The sequence below is a fragment of the Ceratotherium simum genome, chromosome 2 (genome assembly GCF_057802395.1).
Source record: "Ceratotherium simum simum isolate JZ-2026a chromosome 2, ASM5780239v1, whole genome shotgun sequence".
Taxonomy (NCBI): domain Eukaryota; kingdom Metazoa; phylum Chordata; class Mammalia; order Perissodactyla; family Rhinocerotidae; genus Ceratotherium; species Ceratotherium simum.
In genome coordinates, this window is record NC_141901.1 from 63,460,360 (window position 1) to 63,484,991 (window position 24,632).

General features: G+C 37.0%; 1 long non-coding RNA gene across 2 annotated transcripts; it reads left to right on the forward strand.

Moving 5' to 3' along the window:
* Positions 1-1,739: 1,739 nt before the first annotated feature.
* Positions 1,740-24,336, forward strand: LOC147918037 (uncharacterized). Of its 2 annotated transcripts, XR_015549131.1 has the most exons (5): positions 1,740-1,886; positions 15,206-15,365; positions 15,497-15,595; positions 21,765-21,920; positions 24,085-24,336. It is a non-coding gene; the product is annotated as an uncharacterized LOC147918037 (long non-coding RNA). The 2 variants fall into 2 exon arrangements; XR_015549135.1 differs by lacking the exon at positions 21,765-21,920.
* Positions 24,337-24,632: the final 296 nt, after the last annotated feature.

Consider the following 24,632-nt stretch of genomic DNA (forward strand, 5'->3'; position numbering starts at 1 on the left):
GGTTTCTTAGTGACAAACTCCTTTAATTTTTGCTTATCTGGGAAAATTTTGATCTCTCCTTCCATTTTGAATGATAACCTTGCTGGGTAGAATATTCTTGGCTGTAAGTTTTTTCCTTTTATCACTTTAAATATATCATGCCATTCTCTTCTAGCCTGTAAGGTTTCTGCTGAGAAGTCAGCTGATAGCCTTATGGGGTTTCCTTTGTATGTAACTTGACATTCTCTTGCGGCTTTTAGGATTCTCTCTTTATCTTTAATTCTGGACATTTTGATTATGATGTGTCTTGGTGTGGGCCTCTTTGGGTTTATCTTGTTTGGGGCTCTCTGTGCTTCCTGTACCTGGATGTCTGTTTCCTTCCTTAGGTTAGGGAAGTTTTCATCTATTATTTCTTGAAATAGATTCTCTGACCCCTTGTCTCGCTCTTCTCCTTCCGGGACACCTATTACACAGATGTTAGTGCGCTTGATGTTGTCCCAGAGGTCCCTTAGACTGTCCTCACTCTTTTTAATTCTTTTCTCTTTTACCTGTTCACCTCAGGTAATTTCTTCTAGTCTTTCGTCCAGCTCACAGATCCGTTCTTCTGTATCCTCTGCTCTGCTTTTGAGTCCCTCTAATGAATTTTTCATTTCCAGTATTGTATTCTTCATTTCTGATTGGTTCTTTTTTATATCTTCCATTTCTTTGTTGACATTCTCACTGAGTTCATCTATTCTTCTCCCCAGATCAGTGAGCATCCTTAACACTCTTAGTTTGAACTCTCTGTTGGGTAGGTTGCTCATTTCTGTTTCACTTAGTTCCTTTTCTGGGGTTTTGTCCTGTTCCCTTACTTGGAATGTATTCTTTTGCCTCTTCATTTTGCCTCTTTCCCTGTGCTTGTGTCTACGTATTAGGTAGGTCAGCTACGTCTCCTGCTCTTGGATAGGTGACTTTATGTAAGTGATGGCTTAGGAGGCTTCCAGTGTGCTTCCCTCAGTTCTCAATGTTCCAGGGGTGACCCCTATGTGGGCTACGTGTATCCTTCTGCTGTGGCCTGTTTGCTCTCCCTGTAGGCGCCCAGGGAGGCTGAGTTATGCTCCTGGCCAGCTGTTGTAATGCTCAGCTGCTTGTAGTTGTTGTGGGCCCTTCAGTCTCTTTATCAGGTGTGGGGATCACCAGCACAGTTGACTGCAAGTTCTAATACCACATCTGTGTTGCAGTATTTCTTTTAAGTGAGTAGGCCCCCACCGTGGCAGGTTGTTAGGCTCAGGGCCTTACAATTGCTGTAAGCCTCTAGCCTATTAGGTCTCTTTCAGTTCTCTGAGGATTGCAGCTGGGTGGGGCTGGCCTCAGGCACAGGAGCACCCAATTGTTTCAGGTTTTGGAAGGTGGAGCAAACCTCCTATGTGGGTCTTTGAGAAGTACAAGTCTTCTGCGGCTGAGAAGCCCTGCCACCCACAGGTCCACACACACAGTCAACACAGTCCTGCCCCGTGTGAGCGCCCTGACCTCCCCAGGCGGACCCAGTCTCTCCACGGCAGGAGCCCCACACACTCTGCCACCGCCCCACACTCTCCACCCGCTCCTTGTGCACACCCTGCCCCGCTCAAGTCGGCTCAGTTGCCAGGCTGCAGAGAATCCAGTCACCAATCTATGCAGGCCCACAAGTTGCCTGAGGGCTTGTTGTTGGGTGGGGCCAGTCTCTAGGGTGGGCTGCCTGCCCTGGCTGAGCTGGATTAAATCGGTGCTCTATCGGGTGGGGCAGACCTGGGCTAGCAGGCCTCAGGGAGAACTCCAATGGCGTCTGTGTCAGCACGCCCACACCAGGCCACAACAATGGCTGCCGCCAATGTCCCAGTCCCTGGAGAGGTCTCACCCCTCACCGAGATGCACTCAGGGCCTATTAGGTGAGTCTCTTGTCACCAAAGCACTGTATACCTTTCTTTCTCCTGATTTTAGGATGCTTCCTGAAACGGGTGAGTTTGCGTGCGGGCCCTTTAAGAGCCAGTTTTAGTTTCTTTGTGAACCGGGTTTTCTGGGGGTGCTCCCCAGTGTTTTAGTAGCAGGCACAGTCAGATATTATGTCGCTGGTCTCGATTGTGCTGGGTCCACAAAATGCCCACAGCGGGGGCGCTCCCCGGCTCAGGGCCCCGCGCCTCCAGGGAGGCTGCGTACCTGTGAGCTGCTCCCGGCGGCCGTGAAGCTGGCGGCTTGTGAAGGTGGCGTTTTTCCTCTCCGGAAGGGAGTCTCTGCCTCTTCCACCTCAGTTAGGATTGTCCGTTGTTGCAGGAGTTCCTCTCATCCAGTTTTCAGTTCTGTCTCGGGGTAATTTTTCTACGAGTAGTTGTAAATTGGCTGTGTCCACGGGAGGAGGTGAGTTCCGAGTCTGCTTACGCTGCCATCTTGACTCCTCTCCAATATTAGCATATAAAAATAAATTGATGTTTGATACTGAACTTGTAGCCTGCCAGTTTGCTAAACTAATTTATTTTAATTTATTCTAATAGATCATTAGTGTATTACTTATGGTTTTCCATGTACAAGAGTATGACCTTAGCATAATTTCCCTGGCTACTATATCAAGTAGAATGTTAAATAGAAATGGTGAAAACACGCATCCTTGTCTTGGTTCTGATCTCAGGTGGAAAGCTTTTAGCCTTTCACTCTCAAATATGATGTTACCTGTAAGATTTTTGTAAGAACCCTTTATCAGGGCAAGAAAATTCTTTTTCATTCCTAATTTGTTGAGTGTTTTTATTATGAAAGAGTGTTGGATTTTGCCAAATACTTTTTCCAATATGTCTTTATTTTGCATTTTTTCTAAACATTCATTGGGCCTTGCAACTGTTCCCTCTGTCTGGCATACTCTTAGCCACTTTGGTATATATGAGGTTTCATGGTTACCTGGATTACTAATAGTCAATAGTTAACCACATTTATAGATGAATCTGTTTCAGATTTGCTTAGATCATTTATTAAAATTTAATCATTTTCATTACTTACTCTGAAGACGTATTTCTTTATTTGCCTAAAGAGTTCTACATGATAGAGAACTCCACTCTCCCTTGAATCACAATGCAGCAACTACAAGCTTGCAACTCACTTTGGGAAACTCGAGGAGGCCTTGGCCCAGTCAAAGCACCGTCAGAGGATCTTAACAGGGTACACATTCAACTTACTTAAAGAACATATATAGCTTTATAAGACTATTCTTACGGAATTCATACTTCCAACACCCTCTCCACCAGCGACATTTTATGCCCCACTATTCTTTCATTTTTAATCAGCTCATTTCTATTTTTCCTTTAGTTCTTGGATTAAATGTCATTTCCTCAAATAGTGCATCATCACACAGTCCTCAAATATAGATGGCATGTCCACATGTCCCCTCTCTCAGCTTCTCTTCCTTTGTCATTCTGTGGGATAGTCTTTCTAAATTATTGGCTTCTCCATGGCTGCTTCATACTTTAGATGGCAATGCTCTAGGAAAATAGTCATTTCATATAAGGGGCACGTATTCCAGAGAGGTGGTTATTACGCCTATATGTCTTCCTTCAATTTGTTGCACGTTTCATTGTATCTTGGTAGAGATACTTTCAGGCCCAGTGTTTTAGAATTGTACCCATAACCCCCTTCATTGAAGATGAAATTTTCCTTTTAATTTTCCAATGCTTTGATACTTCTTATGAGAAGCAGGGAGAAATAGAGCTTAAGTTAATTTAATTGAATATCATTTGACAGTTCATACATTTTTCTATTGGACTTTAATACCCTAATAACACTTGTAAGGGGCAATCTTTTTATAAATATTCAATAATTAATAACTTAATGTCTTAAAATATATATTAAAAGCAATAGCACATAAAGCTCATGTGCTAATTCTGAATTCAATGAAAAGTAAATTTACAATTTGAACATTTTCATAACAATATTATTTCTTGATCTCAATTAAAAATGGTTACTTTATTAAATATATCATAGTGATGAATAACAGTTTCTTCTACTTTTATGTTTAAGAATATAAGTGTTTCTATGCCTTTAAAGTAATGGAGTTCAAGAGAGTGACCTTATAAAACACCACTTAACACTTACCAAAGAATGTGGTCATAAACCACTTTGAAAGTAATCTCCATTATTCATTTTAGCTAATTTAAGTGTTTTGGATAAAATGCTTAGAGTTTTTGAAGCTTTCAGCGTATTTATCATCCTGTCATGTAGAACTTTACCAAAGGTTTCTCTCTAGGAAGTCAAAAGGACTTATTCTATGTGCATCCTGATAATATATTTCATTTCCCATCTCAATGGGAAAAAGTTGACAAGTCAGTCAGTTAGAAGAGATTATATATTAATCTTTGACAATTATTTTATACCGGTTATTAAATTAGTATTTTTATCAATTTGTTTATTTGTAAGACATACATGTACATGTATATATGTTGTACATATATTTATAAAAAATAAAAATAATTCAATGACTTATTTCTAGTTCAAATTATTAAAAAATAATCCAACTGAGTGTTTATGGAAAATTTTGGTCTCAAAAGTAATGACAAATGTTTCTCTTTTTGTTATATTCTTCCAGAAGGTATTTTTAATATTTGTTTAAGAAATGTGCATAGTATTCACAATAGTGACAAAATTTCATCAGTGTTGATATATTCAAGGTATGCTGAAGGTACAAAACATTCAAGTAAAGGAGTTATTGTTTTTAACATAGTTTGGGTCACACATTATACTTTTATGTATTTTAGATATGTGTCATATTATCCTGGTTTGTGTATATAAATTATTTTTTTTTGTATGTTGTATGAAACATTGGCTACTTAGAATGCAGTCTTTCTGTGTGGTTGATTTTTCACTTTTATGCATTAAATTCCAAGATTAGGATCTAAGTAAAATATTTCCATTAAAGACTGAATATAAAAGACATAGGCATACCTGCTACAATATTATAGGTGACCTGAAAGGCCTAATATCAGTATCCTTTATTGATATGCAGGAGCCATAATTACCAGGCAGGTATCACTCCTCAGAGTGGTTATGAGCCTGGGCCCTGGAGGCCGGCAGCCTGGATCCAATCCTGGCTCTGCCACTTAAGAAATGTGCAACCTTGACCAAGTCATCAGCCTCACAGAACCTCAGACTCTCCGTTCATGAATGGAAATAGTAATAACTATTTCCTCATAAAGCTGTTGCAGTTTTTTAAGCTACAGAAAATTTTCACAAACTAAACATACCCATATATGTAGCACCTTGATCACGAAACAGAACATTTCCTGGCTCCAGACATCTTCCTCGTGTTCCTTTCCTGACACTATGTTCCAAAGTAACCACCATCCTGTGGTTCAAAAGCAGGATTTTCTTTGTCTACTTTGTACCTCATGCCATTGGAATCATGCAGGATGTACTATTTTATATCTGGCATCTTTTCCTTAACTTTATGTCCTGAGATTCATCTATTTCAAGTAATTGTGAATATTTCATGAAGAAACTCTGGAAGATGCAGAAATTGAGAGAAAGGGGTGAGGAGTCCAGAATCAAAGATATGTCAGTATTAGCCCGACATCTTACACAGTGGGTATGAGAGATAAGAATATAGACACTGAAGATCAGACTTTGGGTTGAGGAATTCTTGATAGATACTACAATGGGGTTTCAGAGGTAAGGTCAAAGAAAGAAAGGTATGAGAAAGTTTTCCTCTGAGAAAAATTAAACCTTAAAAGAGAGATCAATAAGCTTATAGTTTTCAGTGATTATCAGTTGCCATCAGCAGATCATCTCTCATGGTAAACAAAAATAATAATTAAAAAGCTAAAACTACTAACCAATTTGATAAATGTAGCTATATTTATGTGTGTATAGTACAGCCCTATCTGACCAGATCATAGATTATTTTTAACAATGCTATTAAAGCTGACCTGCTCAGTTACTGATAGAGATGCCTTGAATAGGGGAAATAAATTAGTGTATAAAGAAACCATCACCATTATAAACTAGAGTTTGCTAAAATATTTTCCCTGTAGTCCAAATCTGTCTTTCATTCTGTACATGCATAAACATAAATACTACTGTTCATCCTCATTGGGAAATTAAAGTGGCTACAACTATAAAGAGCTGAGGTCAGTTCAGGAAAACACAGAAACACTCACTTTGAATCTTTGCTTTCATCCAGGAAACAAAAATTGTCAGATTTTTACAAAGTAAATAGAAGAATAGTCTTTTACACAGATGAGTTTTCTCATTTTGTGTTTATGTGTGATGGCTAGGAAATATTAAAAGTAAAGAATAAAGTTTTCTGATAATATATAAAAAGTTTATTCAATCATTCATTACAGAGACATTTACAAAACACTGTGTTCTAAGCTCTGTGTTAGTCACTAGAGATACAGAGGTGAAAGACAGATACAGAGAGCCTGCAGTTTAATTGGGAAATAGGTAGAGGTAAATGATTACATACAATATAAGTGGTAAGATAGAGCTGTTCCTATGAACCATAGCAGTGGTACGTAATCTTGACTAGGAATAGGTAATCCATCAGCAAGGAGACCTCTACAGGGGAAAATCTGAGGTTAAGAGACACGAGAGAGGGAGGTCAGAATATTTCAGTCATACAGAGATGTATTTATGCAGGTACTGATTTGGCACTTTAAGTGGGTCAGTATGCATGCTCCGTGGAGCATGAGCAAGGAATAGTGAGATAAGAGGTTGGACAGACTGGTCATGATCAGGTCATGGGGGTGCTCTATGCAATGAGAAGAAATTTATCTATTTTTCTGAAGGTAATAAGGAGCCTTGGAAGGATCTGTAAAGGAGAATGACATAATCAGTGTTGTGTTTAGAAGTATCAATCAGTACAACGTATGGAAAACAGATTAGGAGAGAGCTAAGCTAAAATGGTAAAGAGAAACCTATAGGTTATTTTAACAGTCCAAGTAAAATATTAGAAGGCCCAATTCAAACCAGTGGCACTAGATTCAGAACCCAGACAAGACTAATGAGGTTAAAGAGGTCATTTCAACTGAACTATATTGTAGTGGGGATTGAAGAGTTGCATGAAGAGCAAGTGAGTCTCTGGAAATCTAAGAATTGTAATTTAGAAAACTGGTAATGATACTATTCATTGAGATACACAATTCAATTAAAAAAGAGTAGATTTGTGGAATGTAGGAGGAGGATGAATTCAGTTATAAACAAATTGATTTTGAAGTACATGTGGAACATCCGAATGGAGGTGCCCCTGCAAGGGTTACTGTGGGTTTAGCCACTCAATTCCATCCCACAGTCCTTCTGTCAGAGAGGTTGGAAAGCTAAATAGTACATTCTTAAAACTCTCTTGAGGTTAGCGCCTATTTTCCACCTTTACTGTGTCTCCAGAAGCAGCTGTGTCTACAGCAGCTGCAACAGCATCTTATCTGTCTTCATAATGCTAGGATTGTCTAAGAGTGTCCATTCTCCAGATTCTTGGGTATCAAAGGCAGTTGCAGTGGGGGCTTCTATATCTCCTTGATTCTTACATCTCTTCGGTGGCAGCCTCAGAGCAGTTGCTCCCTTGATCTGTCAGTACTTTATTGCTCTGGGAGTCATTTAGAGGCCCCAACAGAACACCCATCAGTCCTTCCACAGGTTTGTAAGCACTGAATCTCTTGTAATAAATCACTGCCTGCATAAAACACCTACAGTAAATAGACATATAAATCCAAATGTTTTCTCTCTCCTCTAAAACCATTAGTAAGAGCTAACATTTATTGAAGACTTACTACGCAAGGCACTAAGTGTTATACATATGCTAAATATTTAATCCTCCCAACAACAGTATTAATGGAGTATTGCTTTAACTTAAATTTTACCAATGAGGAAATTTAGACACAGGTAAATTAACTAACTTGTCTAACCACACACAGCAGTGAATGGCAAAGCCTAGAATTAAACCCAGGCAGTTTGGCTCCTGAGCCATTCTCATCCACTGCAGTCTAGTCCCTGGAGATACAATTTTGATAAATACATTAAATGTTTTTCAGGAAAAATTTTGAGTGGAAAAAATTGATACTTGTGCCATCAGCATACAGGTGGTAATTCAAACCACAGAGAAGGAATGAGATCATCCAAAAAGACTATAGTATAAAAAGTAAAAAGGGTAGAAGAGGATAACCTTATAGAATACAAATATTTAAGAGATGGGCAACCTGGAAAGAAGTCGGGGAAAGAGCAGCCCAATAACAAGATGTCAAAGAAACCAAAAGGAGAGTAAGTCAAGAAGTTAACTACACAAATGCTAGAGTTGAGTAAGAAAATAGTTTCTATTAATGGAAAGCCATTAATGGCTTTTGCAATGCCACTTTCAATGAAGAGGTGAAGAAATAACAAGAAAAACAGCAAAAACTTGTAATGTCATAAGTTGAAAATGGAGAGGGAGAATTTGGAGAAAATTAAAGAAAAGTCTCCTTTCTAAGGAGTGGTGGATTAGAAAGAAGCACAATAGAAAATTAGTTAAAAGAATATGTAAGATAAACATCTAGCATAGAACCTAACATATGATAGGCAAGGAGAATGGTTTTGCAACAATATTCTGAAAGGAAAGAAAAAGAAGCTGAAGATATAGAAAGAGGAGAAAATGACATTATGGATCAAAGGGTCAGAGGAGATAAGAGCAAATGCAAACTGGAATACATGTGGAGGTATTTATCTTTACTGTAGGAGGGAGGAATCAAATTTCCCACTGAAATTGAAAGGAGTAAGGTAAGAACAAGTCTGGTCACAGACTAGACTGATGAGGAAAATGGTAGATCAGGGAGCTAGAGAATGTGAGCAAAGCTCTGATGGAACTGTTTTAGGAATGAGAGAAGAAGCTGACCAGTGACACGTACAAAGATCCCAATTAATAACAAGATCTTGTTGAGCCTGGAGACCATATTTGTGAATGGAGCAAACTGCTAATTTGGATAATTTCCACCCAAACACTGAGTGAATGACCCATGTGCAGGAACTGAGCGTGTAAATATACGGATTGATCACCCATAGTGTATTTATTGGATTGATGCAAGGAAAAGGCAAGGGGCAAAGTTGATGATGTTATTAAGTGGTGAATGAAGTAAAGGATAGATCATGAGAATTAAGCTGGAGGGATGTTACTAATCCAAGAAGCACCTAATCAGTCGAGAAAAAAGGACGATGGTGTACAAGGGACTGAAAATACTGATAAGGCAAGAGAAAAAAATTTGGAGGGAAAAGAGTGAGAGTAGATTTGAAAGATAGAAGGTGTGGTCAGAGATTGGATGAAGATCATAATGAGGGGACGGTGATGGAATTTAGTGGTATAAGAAGACTAGAGATAAAAAGCTACAATATGAAAATGGACAAATAATTGTATAAGGTTTATGCATGGACCATTCATATATATGAAGTCATGTAAGAGGAGGCCAGAGGAAATCCTAATCATCAAGGTTTAAAGGGGATAAATTGGAAAATTGGTAGATGAAGAGAGTGAAGATTGATACAGGATAGGCTGGTCATATACCATGAGCTTTTAAAGATGGAAGACATTTATATAGGATGAAAGCAGTAGTGGATAATTAAAGAAAACTCAATCCCCATTTATTCTTGAATTAAGTAGAGAACGGTAGGGTTAGCACTGAAGGAGGATGCAAGGACAAACCAATATTACAGGAAATTCAGGTTCCAGTTATGGACAAGAGATTGCTGGAGAATGTTGAGAATGTGTGGGGATTATTGCCCATGGAATGGAGATTCTGTAGAGAATAGTGGGAAAAGAGATAGGAGGAGGAGTTTGGATGGACCTAGAAAGAGAAAGAAAACATCGCAACACATGAAATTGAGCCTAAGTCAGAGATCAATTATCCCAGACTGGAGTTCTGCCTTGGGTGGTCACCAAAAAACTAACTAGATGCAAACATCTAATACATGGTGAAATTTATTGGTCTAAATTTTTCAGTGAAGGCTAACAATTTCTTTAAAGTGCCAGTGGAGACATCAACCTGGGGTTTTTAGATAACCAGTACACTATACACTCTGAAAACTTCACTGGGGACAGCAAAAGAAGTGTTAAAAAAATTGTTACTATCCTTCCAAAGAAGATCCCATGCAAGGTTAGTTATTTGTTTAGAAGTTCACCTGAATGAGAAATAACAGCTGCTCCAGGGCTGCAGTAGAATAACAGTCTCTCTGTAGGGAGCTGGCTAGAGCAAGATTTGATTCTGCCGTTAATTCAGTCTAATCATTCCACTGTGAAGAGCAAGAGCCCCTAATAGAGAAAAGAAATCAGGCCTGCAGCCCTTCCTTACCTTGTCTTAAGTTCCTAGAAAAGCTTCTGAGAGTCAAACTACTTTTCACACAAAAGCAATGAGACGGAAGTTGGTTAAGGGAAAATTTGTTGGAAAATCTTAGAGATTGATGCCCAACTTCTTTCCAGAAATGGCTGAAAGTATCATATTTAGGCAACTGTAAATAACATAACTATGGAGCGTAAAACAGAAAATAGCCTATGGTAAACTATACTGGAAATAACAGAAGCTTTGAAGTAAGGCAAACTTGAATTAAACCTCCACAAGTATGACATATTTGCTCACTGAAATAGGAAAATTTACGTAGCATCTTGGACTTTTCAGTTACACATAAAATGAGGTTAATAAAATTATTCCGAGAAAGGTGCCTAGCAGTTTGCCTGAAATACAGGACTCAGTGCATCTTAAATATTGTCTAAACTTGGATTGCAAAATAAACAATAATATATAGTTTGATTTAACATGCTACAATGTCACAATGCACTATACAAAATTCATATCCCATTTTTATAATTCCTAATTTTTTTGTGTGTGATATACTGAAAGATGAAGAACCACTTTCATTATTATCTTGTTCTTTAGAAGGACTTCTTCAGAAAAATTTTGACAAGGTTCTTTGACAATATTTTTGAAGAGTTGATGAATTAGAGGTGCTTATATTTTTACCCACTTGAAAAATAGTTTTCAAATAATTATAGATTCACAGGAAGTTGCATAGACAGTACAGTGAAGTTCTGTGTACTTTTCACCCAAGTTCCTCCAACAGTTGCATCTTACATAATTATAGTACAGTATAAAAACCAGGAAATTGACATTGGTACACTGTGTGTATGTAGTTCTATGTCGTTTTATCATATGTGTAGATTCATGTAACCACCACCGCAATCAAGATACACAACCATCGCATCAGCACAAAGATGTCCCTTGTGTAATTTCTTGTTTGTCAAATCCCCACCCTCACTATTCTCAACCCCTTGGAACCACTGCTATGTTTTCCATCTCTATAATGTTGTCATTTTGAGAATGTCATGTCAATGCAATTTTGTTACCACCCAAGGGGGGCGGGGTGCCGCCCTCTGCCGTATAATCCTCTGCCTGCCGCAAGACGTGCCAATAGTCAAGAGGGAAGGAGGTAGGAGAGAAAGGGTTTTTTTATTACAGCTTGCTAGCAAGGGGGAAGATGGCTGACTAATGTCTGAAAGAACCATCTTAAGGGGGCACAAAATCTGACAGCAGTTATATAGTCCAGTGGGTTATAGGGGAGGGGGTTAGGAATATTGACCCTCGGGTGTAACAGACTGGGAGTCGCCACACCAGACCTTTCAGTTTACATTGATGATGGCTATCAGCATAGACAATCTGTTCGGGGGTCATTATATTCCTAAGGAACTCGAAAGAACGAAGTTATCATCTTATCAGAGGCGGCAGGTATAGGCACAAGTGGGGGTCATAAAATCTTCAGAGCAGTTAGATCTCCCAGAGGGTGCATATCCGGCTGGGTTAGTTAGTTAGAGGTCATTCAAAGTTACAATAGGGATTCTTTTCTACAATATGGCTTCCCTCATGTCAACCTTGTGTTGAGCTGGTATCAATTATACAGTTTGTGACCTTTCTTTTCAGATTTGCTTTTTCACTGAGCATAATGGCCTTGAAATCTATCCAAGTTGTTGCATGTATCAATAGTTCATTCCTTTTTATTGCCAAGTAGCATTCCATGGTATGATGTTATCACTGTGTGTTTAACCCTTCACCTATTGAGAAACATTTTGGTTGTTTCCAGTTCCTGGCTATTATAAATAAAGCACTATAAAAAATTGTCTACAGGTTTTTGGGTGGACATAAGTTTTCAATTTTCTGGATAAATATCCAGGAGTGTTATTGATGGGTTGTAATGCAAGTACATGTTTCATTTTTTTGCTTTTTAAGAAACAGACGAATTATTTTCCAGAGTGGCTATATACTTTTACATCCTCACAAGCAACGTATAAGTGACCCAGTTTTCCTGCATCCTTGCGAGCATTTGATATTACAGTTATTTTATTTTTATTTTTAGCCACTCTGATGGGTGTATAATAATATCTCTTCACAGTTTTAATTTTCATTTCCCTAATGGCTAATGATGTTTAATATCTTTTCATCTGCTTATTTCCCATTCATACCTCTTTGGTGCAATGCCTCTTCATGTCCTTTGGCCATTTTCTAATGTTTTCTCTAAACATTCCTAATTGGTATTCTTATTTTTTTGCTCTTGACTTTTGAATATTCTTTATATATTCTATATATGAGTCTTTTGTCAGATATGAGGTTAGGAAATATTTCTCCCAGTCTCTAGCTTGTCTCGTTATCCTCTTAATAGGATCTTTTACAGAGCAAAAGTTTTTAATTTTGATGAGGTCCAATTTATGAATATCATTTCCTTTATGTATTGTGGATTTAATGCCATTCACTTTCTGTTTTTCATTATATATTTGTATTTAATGAATTGATGACAAGGCCTTAATCATTAGACACAGGTCCATTTCCATAAAATTTGCTGAGCAATGTAAGTTCTTATCATTTTTTGTAAAAGTATATTAATTGCTTCAAGTTTAAACAGTGTTGGGAAAACTAGACAGCTAGATGCAAAAGAATGAAACTGGGCCACTGTATTACACCATACACAAAAATAAATTCAAAATGGATTAAAGACTTGAATGTAAGACCTGAAATCATAAAACTTCTAAAAGAAAACATAGGCAATCAGCTCTTTGACATCAGTCTTAGCAATACCTTTTTTGGACCAGTCTCCCCAGGCAAGGGCAACAAAAGCAAAAATAAACAAATGGGATTACATCAAACTAGAAAGCTTTCACACAGAGAGGGACACTATCAACAAAACAAAAAGACAACCTACTGATGGGAAAAGATATTTGCGAATCATACATCCGATAATGAGTTAATATCCAAAACATAGAAAGAACTTACACAATGTAATATCAAAAAAACAAACACCCCAATTAAAAAATGTGTAGAAGTCTTGAATAGACATTTTTACAAAGAACACATATAGATGGCCAACAGGCACGTGAAAAGATGCTCAAAGTCACTAATTATCAGGGAAATGCAAATCAAAACCCCAATGAGATATCACCTCATACCTGTCAGAATGGCTATTATCAAAAAGAAAAAAAATAACAAGTATTACAAGGATGTGGAGAACGCAGAACCCTCATACACTCTTGGTAGGAAACAGTATGGAGGTTCTCTCAAAAATTAAAAATAGAACTACTATCTGAACCAGCAGTTCCACTTCTGGGTATTTATTTGAAGAAAACAAAAACACTAATTCAAAGAGATATATGCACCCCCACGCTTATTGCAGCATTACTTACAATAGCCAAGATACGGAAGCAACCTAAGTATCCATCAATGGATAAATGGATAAAGAAGATGTGGTGCATATACACAATGGAATATTACTCAAGCATAAAAAGGAATAGAATCTTGCCATTTGTGACAACATGGATGGATGTAGAGGGTATTATGCTAAGTGAAATAAGTCAGATGGAAAAAGGAAAATTCTGCACAATTTCACTTATATGTGTAATCTAAAAAACAAACAAAAAAAACAGCAAACAAAGCAAAACAGAAACAGGCTCATAGACACAGTAAACAAACTGGTGGTTACCAGATGGGGGAGGGGTTGGGGGGTGGGCAAAAGAGGTAAAGGGGATTAAGAGGTACAAACTTTTAGTTATAAAATAAGTGTCATGGGAATGTAATGTACAGCATAGGGAGTCAATAATATAGTAATAACCTTTTAGGGTGACAGATGATAACTAGACTTATTGTGGTGATAATTTTGTAATGTATATAAATACTGAATCACTGTGATGTACTCCTGAAACTAATACGATATTGTATGTCAATTATACTTCAATAAAAAATTTTCAACTTTTCATACAAATAATAATAACAATAAAGATAATAGCTTGTATTTTTGCTTTCTGAGGAAGACTTCCCCTGAGCTAACATTTGTGCCAATCTCCTCTATTTTGTATGGAGGTCGCCACCACAGCATGGTTGCTGACAAGTAGTGTAGGTCCACGCCCAGGAACCCAACCCAGACTGCCGAAGCAGAGTGTGTTGATCTTAACTACTAGGCCACAGAGCTGACCCCAATAGGTCGTATATTTTGACTCTCTTACCACATGCCAGGCCAGTGATTTATGATAACTACGCACTATCATATTTGATGTTTATAGTAATCCTTTGGATTATGTACTATTATTTACTCCCAGTATCAATTACTAAGGCTTAGAATGTCTAAATAAATATTTTGATCACAATACTAAGATCAGATCTAGTTTTGACCTGGCTTGTGTACACATAGTCTATGACAAAGTATGGCTCTTTCAATCGCTCTGTTGCTCTTTCATTTTACTTGTATTCCTACATCCCCTGAAAAACTTTTTTGTTTGATGACAACCTAGAGTTTCAGAGACTTTGTCCTATGAATTTATCTGGTTCCACTGGTGTAGTCATTCAAAACAAATGGTTCTTAGAATGAAATATTTGATGATAGAGAAAGTTATGACTGGGTTTGGGTTCATTTCTTTTGAAGAAATAAATATAATGGTTTGGAACACAGTTGAATAAAGAGATGATAAAACCAACCACATGAATTAAAAACATTCAATTCCCTTCCTACTATCTTGTTAAGGCTAGGCTGTTGTTTCATTATTTTAGAAAAGTTTTCTAAATTATTTTTTTCATGACAGGAATAATCTATCAATAAGAGTAATCATAATAATTAGTGATATGATTCATTTTTTTATTTTTTCTTCAATAAACTTTCAACACAATTCATTCTATTTAATTTCTTATGAGTGTTAACACAAAAATAAAATTAAAAAAATACTATAATTATTTTCTGTTTATTTTTCCAGCTGACCTGTTCAAGCAAAACAGCAACAACAAAATCCTACTTACAGAAAAATAAAAAGAAATACAAGAAGTAAAACAAATTATTTTTCCTCATCAAATACTTTTCCCCAAATTGGATGCATTTTATAAAATGACTAAGTATTTCTATTTTTTAATGCCTACGTAAGTCTACTTCAGATTCTATTGCACATTAATTAACCAATTATACATTAATTGTATGCTAGAACTTTTTTCCAGCTTTCCTTGTATTCCACTGGACTTGACACAATCCAGTTTCCTCCAACCAATTTCAGGTTTCTGAGTGAGTTCTGCAACGCTGAGGAGGCCTTTTTGAAAGCAAGTCTCAACCTTTCAAGCGAATCCACATCTGATTTGTGACTGTATTTGACAAGGTAAAAGGAAAACTTTATATATTCTTTATTATTTTCCCTTAAAGCCTTGAAAGTAACTAAAGCTCTAAGTCTATCAATACTTTCCTTGGGCCTCCTCCTGGGAAATGTTCAACTGACGAGGATCAAAGCAAAAGATGTACTTTTCACTTTCCCAAATCTTACCTTTGATATGTCATTCAGTGTGATTTTTCACTACCACCTCTTCCCAATCTGGCCTCTAAAGATTGGTCATTTCCCATATGGTCTGTAATTGCCTATCTTTATTGGATAATTTACCAAGATGAATTTTATTCATTTGGGATACCGTAAGTTTTTCTCTTTGCACTTTTACATTTATTGAAAACCTGCTATACTAAACAGTTCACTTCAAAAACCAACACATCCTCATGGAGCTCCTAAGGCATATGATTTAATCTATACAATGACATAGTAAGGTAACTACAATTCTTGTCATTTTATAGATGAGAAAGCTACAGCTCTAAGAGATTAAGTGCCTTGCCATGGGAGGCAAGGGCGGAATGGAATTCCAAGTTGGGTCTGTCTGACTCAAAGCCCACTATCCTTTCCCTCCACCATGTTGCCTGGGTTATATTCTTGATTGGATAAGTCATGGGACAATACTTGTGGTATGCAGCTCTCTAATGACTTCCGCCTTCTTGAATGTTGGCTGGAATTTATGATTCTTTTATTAAAAATAGAATATGGAAGAAGTGATGGGCTGTCATTTCTAATATTTGGTTATAAAAAAGACTGTGGCTTTTTTATTGGATGTTCTCTCTCACTTTCTCTTAAATTACCTGCTTCTGGAAGAAATTAGCCACGTATCATGAGGCAGCCCAATGAAGATGGCCACATGAGTAAACTTAGATGGGGGATGTCTTAAGACCTGCCAACAGACAAGTGAGTGAACTTGGAAGCCAGACTTCTCCTAGGTAGGCCTTGAAATGACTGTAGGACTAGCCAGTATCTTGATTGAGGCCTCTTGAGAGACCCTGAGTCAGAAGCATCCAGCTAAACTGCTCCCAGATTCCTGATCCACTGAAACTGTGAGATAATAAATGTGTTGTTTTCAGCTTCTAAGTTTGAGATAATTTGTTACGTAGCAATAAATAATATACTTGGCTCAAAAATACATATTGAATGAATGAATGAATGAATGAATGGATGGATGGATGAATGAATGAATATCAGGGCTTTATTTGAGTACTTTGTCTAATATCTAATTTTGACAACTATTACATGAGAAAAAGAAGCAATTCACCAACAAGAACAGCAAATAATTAGGAAATAGTATTATTTAATCTTTATGATTTAATTGTCTACAAATATAGTAAAAGTAATTGCACAGAGAATGGAATTAAGTTTAAAAACAAGAAAAGGTTTTAAACAGACATTATAAATAGGTTCCTCAAGGAAGGGTTTCAAATTTAGACAGCCTGTCATCCATCCAGGATGGCTTAAGCCTGATGCCTGAGGGCTGGATTAGATGAAGTGCCTTTCACCCTTTGATATTATGATAATTAGCACTTACGGAGTCCTCATGGGGTGTATGTTCCATCCTAGGTGCAATTTGAAAGCTAGTTTAGACGTGATTTTTTTGATATGATACAGAGAATACTCCATACATATTAATTAAAAAAAATCTTTCCAACTCATTTAATTTGTGACCTCTTGCTTGTCTGAACTTACAGCACAAATTGTACAACTCATTTGGCAATCATTCATGTACTGGCTTGTGACATTTCTTGAATTGTTATTTTATTGATATTTAATTCTTCGTGTAAGGAAACTTTCCTGACTCGTTATTTCTTAATCTGCATTTTTAATCATACCAAGCCATGCGTCAAACTTACAGGCAGGGAATTTTAAATATTTTTGATATAATGACCATTGAAATACCCATCTTGCTATCATACGTTAGCCCTGATGTGCATCTGTGTAACACACATTTGAAGCCCAGGAATCCCATTTATACTTGCCCCTATTCTTCTGTTGGCACTTACCTATAGACTCCTAGGTCATTCCTCATCCCTGGAAGATTTGGATCATGATTCATTGTCACAATTCTCCATGATTTTAATATCCACGCTGTTGGGGAACGTATAATTAAAAACAAAATCTTTTCTTAACCCAGGAAACCTCTTTACAAAGGTAGTAGAGAAAGAAAACAGTTTTATTAGTGAATAAATTTTAAACCAGATTGCGATGTGCATCGCAGGCAATCTGCTAAGAGATTGCAAGGACAGAAAGAAATCTCCTCCTTTGATATAGTCAAACAGAAACAACCCATTACATATATGTTTCCAAGATAAACAATAACCAGTCCTCAAATAAGTGGACTCCACAGCACTATTTGTCACACATAGTCCATTCTAAATTCACCTGGTAATTGGGGTAACCACCTGTGTTAGCCAATTGACTTTACCCAGAGGAAAAACAAACTTCTCATATCTTTGTGACAGGAGATACATTTACAACTTGGAGGAAGACGTCCACTGAAGTTAGGCTCCTACACTCCCACAGATGTTTACATTTCAAAGAGATAGCTCCTAGGTCCTTGAGAAAGACATTCTTGGGTCATAAAACTGGCAAGAGGCTTATGCAGTTTCTAAAAAGATTTGTATACATTTCAAAGAGACAGAGAAAAAACTTACAAGTTTTCTAAAGTAAATGTTTTAATAAAAGGGAGAAGGGAGAAGTCTCTTTCCTTATTTTCAATAGGGAGAATTAAGCTTCTTATTTTTAATTTGTGTTTGTACTTACAATGCAGATAATCTTTCCAATATTTAGGATTTTCTCAGTTATGTCCAACCACCTCAGCTATCCACTCCTGGAGTTATAGCTTAAATCTCATACTTACTTAACTATACATCCGACATAATCTCTCCATCAAGCATTCCTTTCCCCAACAACCACCTTCAATTTTCCAAAGCACTTCCTCAGCGTACTCCAACTGCAAAGCATCTTTGTCTCCACCAGGACCTACAACCCATTGATCTTTTATGCATTTCACTATCCTCCCTCCCCATTATACCCCCACCTTCTTGATTATTGGCTTTGATTCCATGGCTTTTCATTAAAACTATTCCAATGCATATATTCTTAACTCCTGTATCCTCTCTCTTCTGTAGAGACAGAGGTTGGCACTGCAGAACATTTCTGTTCTCCTCACATACATCCATGGCAGTTGAATGTGGCAGGAGAGAAATACACAACCATGCTGGCTGGTCTCACTCTAAATTCATGACAATCAACCTCTAGAGGAACCTTGGTACTGCCTAGCAATTCTACTACCTGTATTTAATCCATTCGATCTCCTTCATTCCAAGGCAAGTGTTTCATACATTCTTTTCTCTCCTTCAACCACATTCCCCATCTTCAATGTTTTCCTATTTCACTAAGGAAATGGAAGTGATCATTAGAAAACTGCCATATGTTCTCACATTTACTAACCAAGCTGCATCTGTACAAATGTATTCTGCATATCCTCTGGTTACTCTGGTTATAAAAGAGCTGTCAAAGTTTCTTTCTAAGGTCACCATCTCCATTTGTCCAATAAATCCATCTCCTCTTGCCTACTCAATAACGTCAACCCAGTGATTTTCCTTCTCTCTTTTATATTTCTGTCAGCATTTAGACTTGCTATGATAAATGTCTCTTTTAAAAATTAGAGCAATATACAAAAAAAATACACCTCTCTTTAAGTCGCATTCTCTGGAGCTACTCTTCTATTTTTTGATCTCCAGTAAGTTAAACTCTGAGTTATCCATTCTTATTGTCTCCTGTTCCTCTTGTCTTTTTCTTCACCAAATATATATCAATAACGCATATTTTCCCCTCACCATTCTAAACAGTACTTGTCAAGGTTATTAATGACCTCACATTGCAAAATCTCCTTTAGCAATAGTCTCGAGAATGATCTCCCTGTGCTCATTCCTTTGATTAAAATCCACCCATGTCTTGCCATCCCATTCAGAATAAAAGCAAAAAACTTCGCAAGGACCTCCAAGGCCCTGCATAATATATTTTGCCCCAGACTCTTCACACACATACACATCGACCAGAATCCTGTCACTTTTCTCTCTGCCTTCACCCTCTCCTCTTCTCTCACTCACTCCCTTCCAGTCACAATGACTTTCTTGATTTTTTTTCGCACACATTGACTAAGCTCCTGTATCAGGGCTTCTGCATTTGGTGTCCTCTCTGCCTAGACTAGAATTCTTCTACATATCTATATTATTCATTACCACATTTCCTTAAGGTCTCTGCTTAAATTTGATCTGAACTTTTTCCTGAGTGTTCTAAATAAAAACAATCATCTTCCCTTCCCCTCCCCAGTAAAGTAATTCTGCTCCCCTTGCCCCTGAATTGTCACTGCCTGATGAATTTGTTTGTGTGTCTCCTGCCACTGGTCACTCACATTAGAATGGAAGTACTATTGAGCAGAGACGTTGCTTTGTTTTTCCTGTTCTGTCTTCCTAGAACAATTCTGGCACAGAGTGGGCACTCAATAATTGTTTGATGAATTAGTTGATGTTAAACCGTTCATAACACTTTGTACTCTACATTAAATTTCATTATTTTTCTTCTCCTAAAACCAAATAGTACAAGACTATTATTATTATGAATCTCTAGACTTTTTCACATTAATAGGGAGGCGCTTCTTTATCAACCACTCATTTAGAATATATAAGCATAGTCATTACCTTATTTTTTCATTGTGTCCCACATTATCTATCACTAGCCTTTTACTCAATATGTGCTGAATAGAATATGATTTGTTTTTAATTACTTAATTAGTTTATTTTCTTAATTTAGTGAAAACATATGTAGAAAATTAGAAAATCATTACTTAAAATATCATTTTCTTTATTTCCCACAAGTGAAGTACTATAATGCCTCTATTAAGATATTTTTGTGCTGTTTAATATCTTCCATAATAGGTCTCGCTCTTTACTCTTCAAAACTATCTCCCATTATTTTTCAACATTCTTAACGCACCTAGTCTGGCCACTTTTCTCAATGTCCTTCATATGCCGTGCTTGCCAACTCCACCTCTCCGTATATTCCCACAGCTCCAGAATTAATACTTTCCTTATACCGGCCCATGTCTTCTACATCGTTTATGGCCTAGGCTAACTACTAGTTTCTGTGATTGATCATACCAGACTACACCCATCCCACCCTTCTTCAAACACCAATGATTGTTATAGTTAGTATGCCTGAAGCAATAATACTTGTTTTTGTTTATCTGTTATTGTAGAATTATATGAATAAATATTGACTTGCTAACTGAAGAGTCACCATGTTGTACTTTTCCACTGAACCTAGCACCAAAATAAACACATTATAAAAGCTGAATAAATTGACTAATTTATCATTGAAACGCTGTTGCTAGATTATAATTGGTTGAATGGCAATTCAAAATAAATCTTACCCATCAGTATATAAAATAATTTTGATTGAGACTTTCATGTTGATTTAAAATTTTAACTAGATCAACAAATAGAGAGAAAAATGAGAACTAAATTTCCCCTGCTTCCAAATTAAGCCAGATACTCCCCCTGGAAGAATTGGCAAACTTGTCCTGTAACATTTACTTGTTAATCTAATCCCGTTTATGTAAGCAAAAGATTAGATATTTGAAAAAAAGTCAAGGATTAGTGGGTTTTTGGTCTTATGGAGAATAATGTAGAATTTCCTCACCTTTCCTCATGGAGGAGGCTTTCCAAGCCTAGTTGTTGAGAGATGGAAGGAATGTATAAAATGGAGAGACATGTATTTCATCCCAAACCCAATGGGCCCAGCCTCGTGTGGCTGCGAGAGTAAGGCATGGTAAGATAGTGTTTGTAAGAGCTTAATATTTCAATTCTGGAGCTTGGGGATATATATAAACAAAACAACTGTTGTGTTCTTCTTGCCTGGAGGATTCTGAAGCTGGGAGACAATACAGAGCTGCTACTGATGGCTGGTAAATAACAAAAGGTAATGGAGAAAGCATGCACTCCCACCTTTTAGCATGGCAAGGACAGGTGAGTTCCCCATGGCCAGATGGACACAGCAGGCATTAGCTAGGGTTGGGCCCTATAGAGGTGAGAAGAGTCAGGCTTAAGGAGAATTGTATGAAGCCAGGTAAAGAGCATAGAACTCATGTCAGGGACTTTTGCAGTGTGGAAGTCCATATGGGAGCTTTTGAAGAACCATTCCCTAAACCTCATGAGAAAGACACATTTAAATGAACACTACCAAGAGAGCATTGGAAGCCAGCCATTGATACCCAAGAGGTAGCTTCATAAGAGGCGGAACTAAGAAAATATTACTTTGAGTAAGTAGTGTGTATTTACTGAAACTTTTTTGATAATTTTTATATATGTGCAAGTTTGCCTGGTGCAAAGTAATTTTTAACACAGCATGAAAGTGGTTAGAGTCACCATTTTATTTTTACATCAGAAAAGGTTGATGCTAAGACTAACATGCATAAGAAATTGTAAAAATATTCTATAAGTATTTGAAAGTAGAATAATGATCCTGCTTATTTGATTTTTATGTATTTGTATTTTTATTTCTAAGAGGCAAAGATATGCACTAAATTCAAAAAGAAGAAAAAAAACACAAAAATTTGATTACCAATTTAACATCTCTTAGTAATATTTATAATTTTATGGTAAATATAGTAATCCTAAAGTAATAATATAAAATGATTTTATAATAAAAATATAATAAAACATAAATGGTGGATGGTATTTAAACTGAATCATAAATGATTTTTGGCTTGCTATTCTCTCAAATATAAATTGTCTATGTGGGTTTGATTAAAGTTTGGTTAATTTCAGAGAGTTATCATTGACATTGATCTAAATTCAGATAGAGTACAGCCAAGATTTAACCAAGGATGTGGAAAAGTAAGTTCAAAGAGAAAATGAATAGAAGCAATCCATTTCTTCTATCACTATAAATTGACTCATAAGAAAACCAATCTTCAGGAAGTGACTCTTTCACCTTGACAATGAGTAGTGAATCCCAGTAGTTATATTCTTACCTATTAAATGTTTTCACCTTGATAATTTCAATTTATTTGCTGAAACCAAACTTTGCAGGCCCAAGGAAACCAAAGTATAACATTTTCTGTTGGCTACCGTTCTTTCCAGACTGATTAAATCTATAGTTGACTGCCTCAGGATGAGTTTTATTATTGCCTTTAAGCAATTAATGGATTTCTTGATGCCCACTCTTCTTTCACAATACAAAGGAGATTTCACTTTTTGTCACATCCTCCCACTGAAGGGGTGATACATATCTCAGAGATGTTTTGTCGGCAGGAGGATGACTTGTCCCCTGGCTATTTTCCCAGTCTTGTACCATACATAAGAATGAGGATCATGCTATTCCTCCTAAAATGCTCAGACCTAAAATGGTCCTGGCTGCCCTATAGTCTAGAAAGTCATCCAAATACTGTACTGATATTCCTATCATGGTCTGCCATCGCCTTGTTTAATATTAGATCAAAGGCTGCTGAAGTACCTAAATTAGATTAACTATTTTGCCTTCTGCCATCACCAATATCATTTGGCTCCAAGCACAGTTTTGTGGAATGTAGTAATTTACATCTCTCTTTCTTATCTTTCATTACAGCTTATAACTGCAAAGATTCTATACTCTAAATAGGTCATTTGGGGATGTGGGCAATTCTATAGCCCTCATGGCCAAGACTATGTTACAATATTTTTTCCAGAACTAAGCAATAGGCATCAGTTCAAGCTGAAAAGAAACTGTTGGCTGACTTTTTGAAGGATTTAAAATGTCCAAATGTTTTTTTTCAGAGAAGAAGCTTATCTCTGCCTAGGTGAAAAAATCTGACAGAATACAAGGATGGTTGCACAAGACTGAATGGGGCAATAGCAAAAATGGTCACATTGAATTGGAAAATGATTCTGATGAGTCTCCATCAATACTGACTCAATCGGGTGGTCCCTGGAGGTCACTGGAGAAGCACATCAATGTCAAAAATGCTTAGCTGTTTCAGAAAGTATAGGAGGGACTCTTTAAGATGGTTTCTCCCTATTAGTGCTTAGTGTTCAGTTTCTCCACTGGTAACTTACTTACATAGCCATAGACTTAGAGTCCTTTCTCTCAAAAGCACTGGTAAGCAAAGTTTATGATTTAGAAAAGAGATGAGGAATTTGAAGTCTGTGGTTCAATTTTGAATGCAGCCTCTTAAAGGGATTAGCGGGTGGGAGGACCTGCAATAAGCATGAGGAAAAGGATGATTTTAGAACCACTATTGATTAAATTAGACATTGTTAAACAAGACGGACAGTACAGCTCTCCTACCTTGCCCATCTGAAGTCTATAACAGGCTAGGACCTCCAGGCTCCAGCAGCAAGCAAGGAGCAGAATAGCTACGTGCCTTGGCTTTTGACCTTTCTGAATTAGTGGTTTGGTGTTGCCCCAGTTTACGCTGCTCACCCTCACCCATCTTGCTCCTCTAGATTCTAGAAAAGATGCACTCCAAGTACTTGAGAATGTGGTCTGAGATAGGGGATGAAAGGAAACCACATCTTATTCACTTCTGCATCTCAGTGACTAGCACAAAGAAGATTCTCAGAAAATGGCTCACAGAATAAAAAGAACTATTTCCTCTCCACTTTTCAAGTCTCTTAACAATTTCGGTAAGACTCAGTTTCCTTATCATATAGACTGAAAACATTAATGGTCATATTTTGTGCGTCATTTTAAGAACTAAAAGGGATAACGCACATCAGTGCATTTGAATTCTAAAGCTTGAAAGATAAAGGGTTCTACATTTGAAGGATGTCTTCAAGTAGCAAATATTTTGAAAATTAATATTGATTTTCCTGAAATGTCTTCTGTGCCAAATGGTTTCTTAAAATTGTTTGAAGTTTAATATTTGTTTGGTTGTTTTGTTTTCAATAAACTTACCAGAAGAATGAAATACTTGCAAGAACCTCTAATTAAAAATCAAGGACTCTCATTTTGTAAGTGAAAGTTTAATGATCCAGTAATACCTGGGTATTTA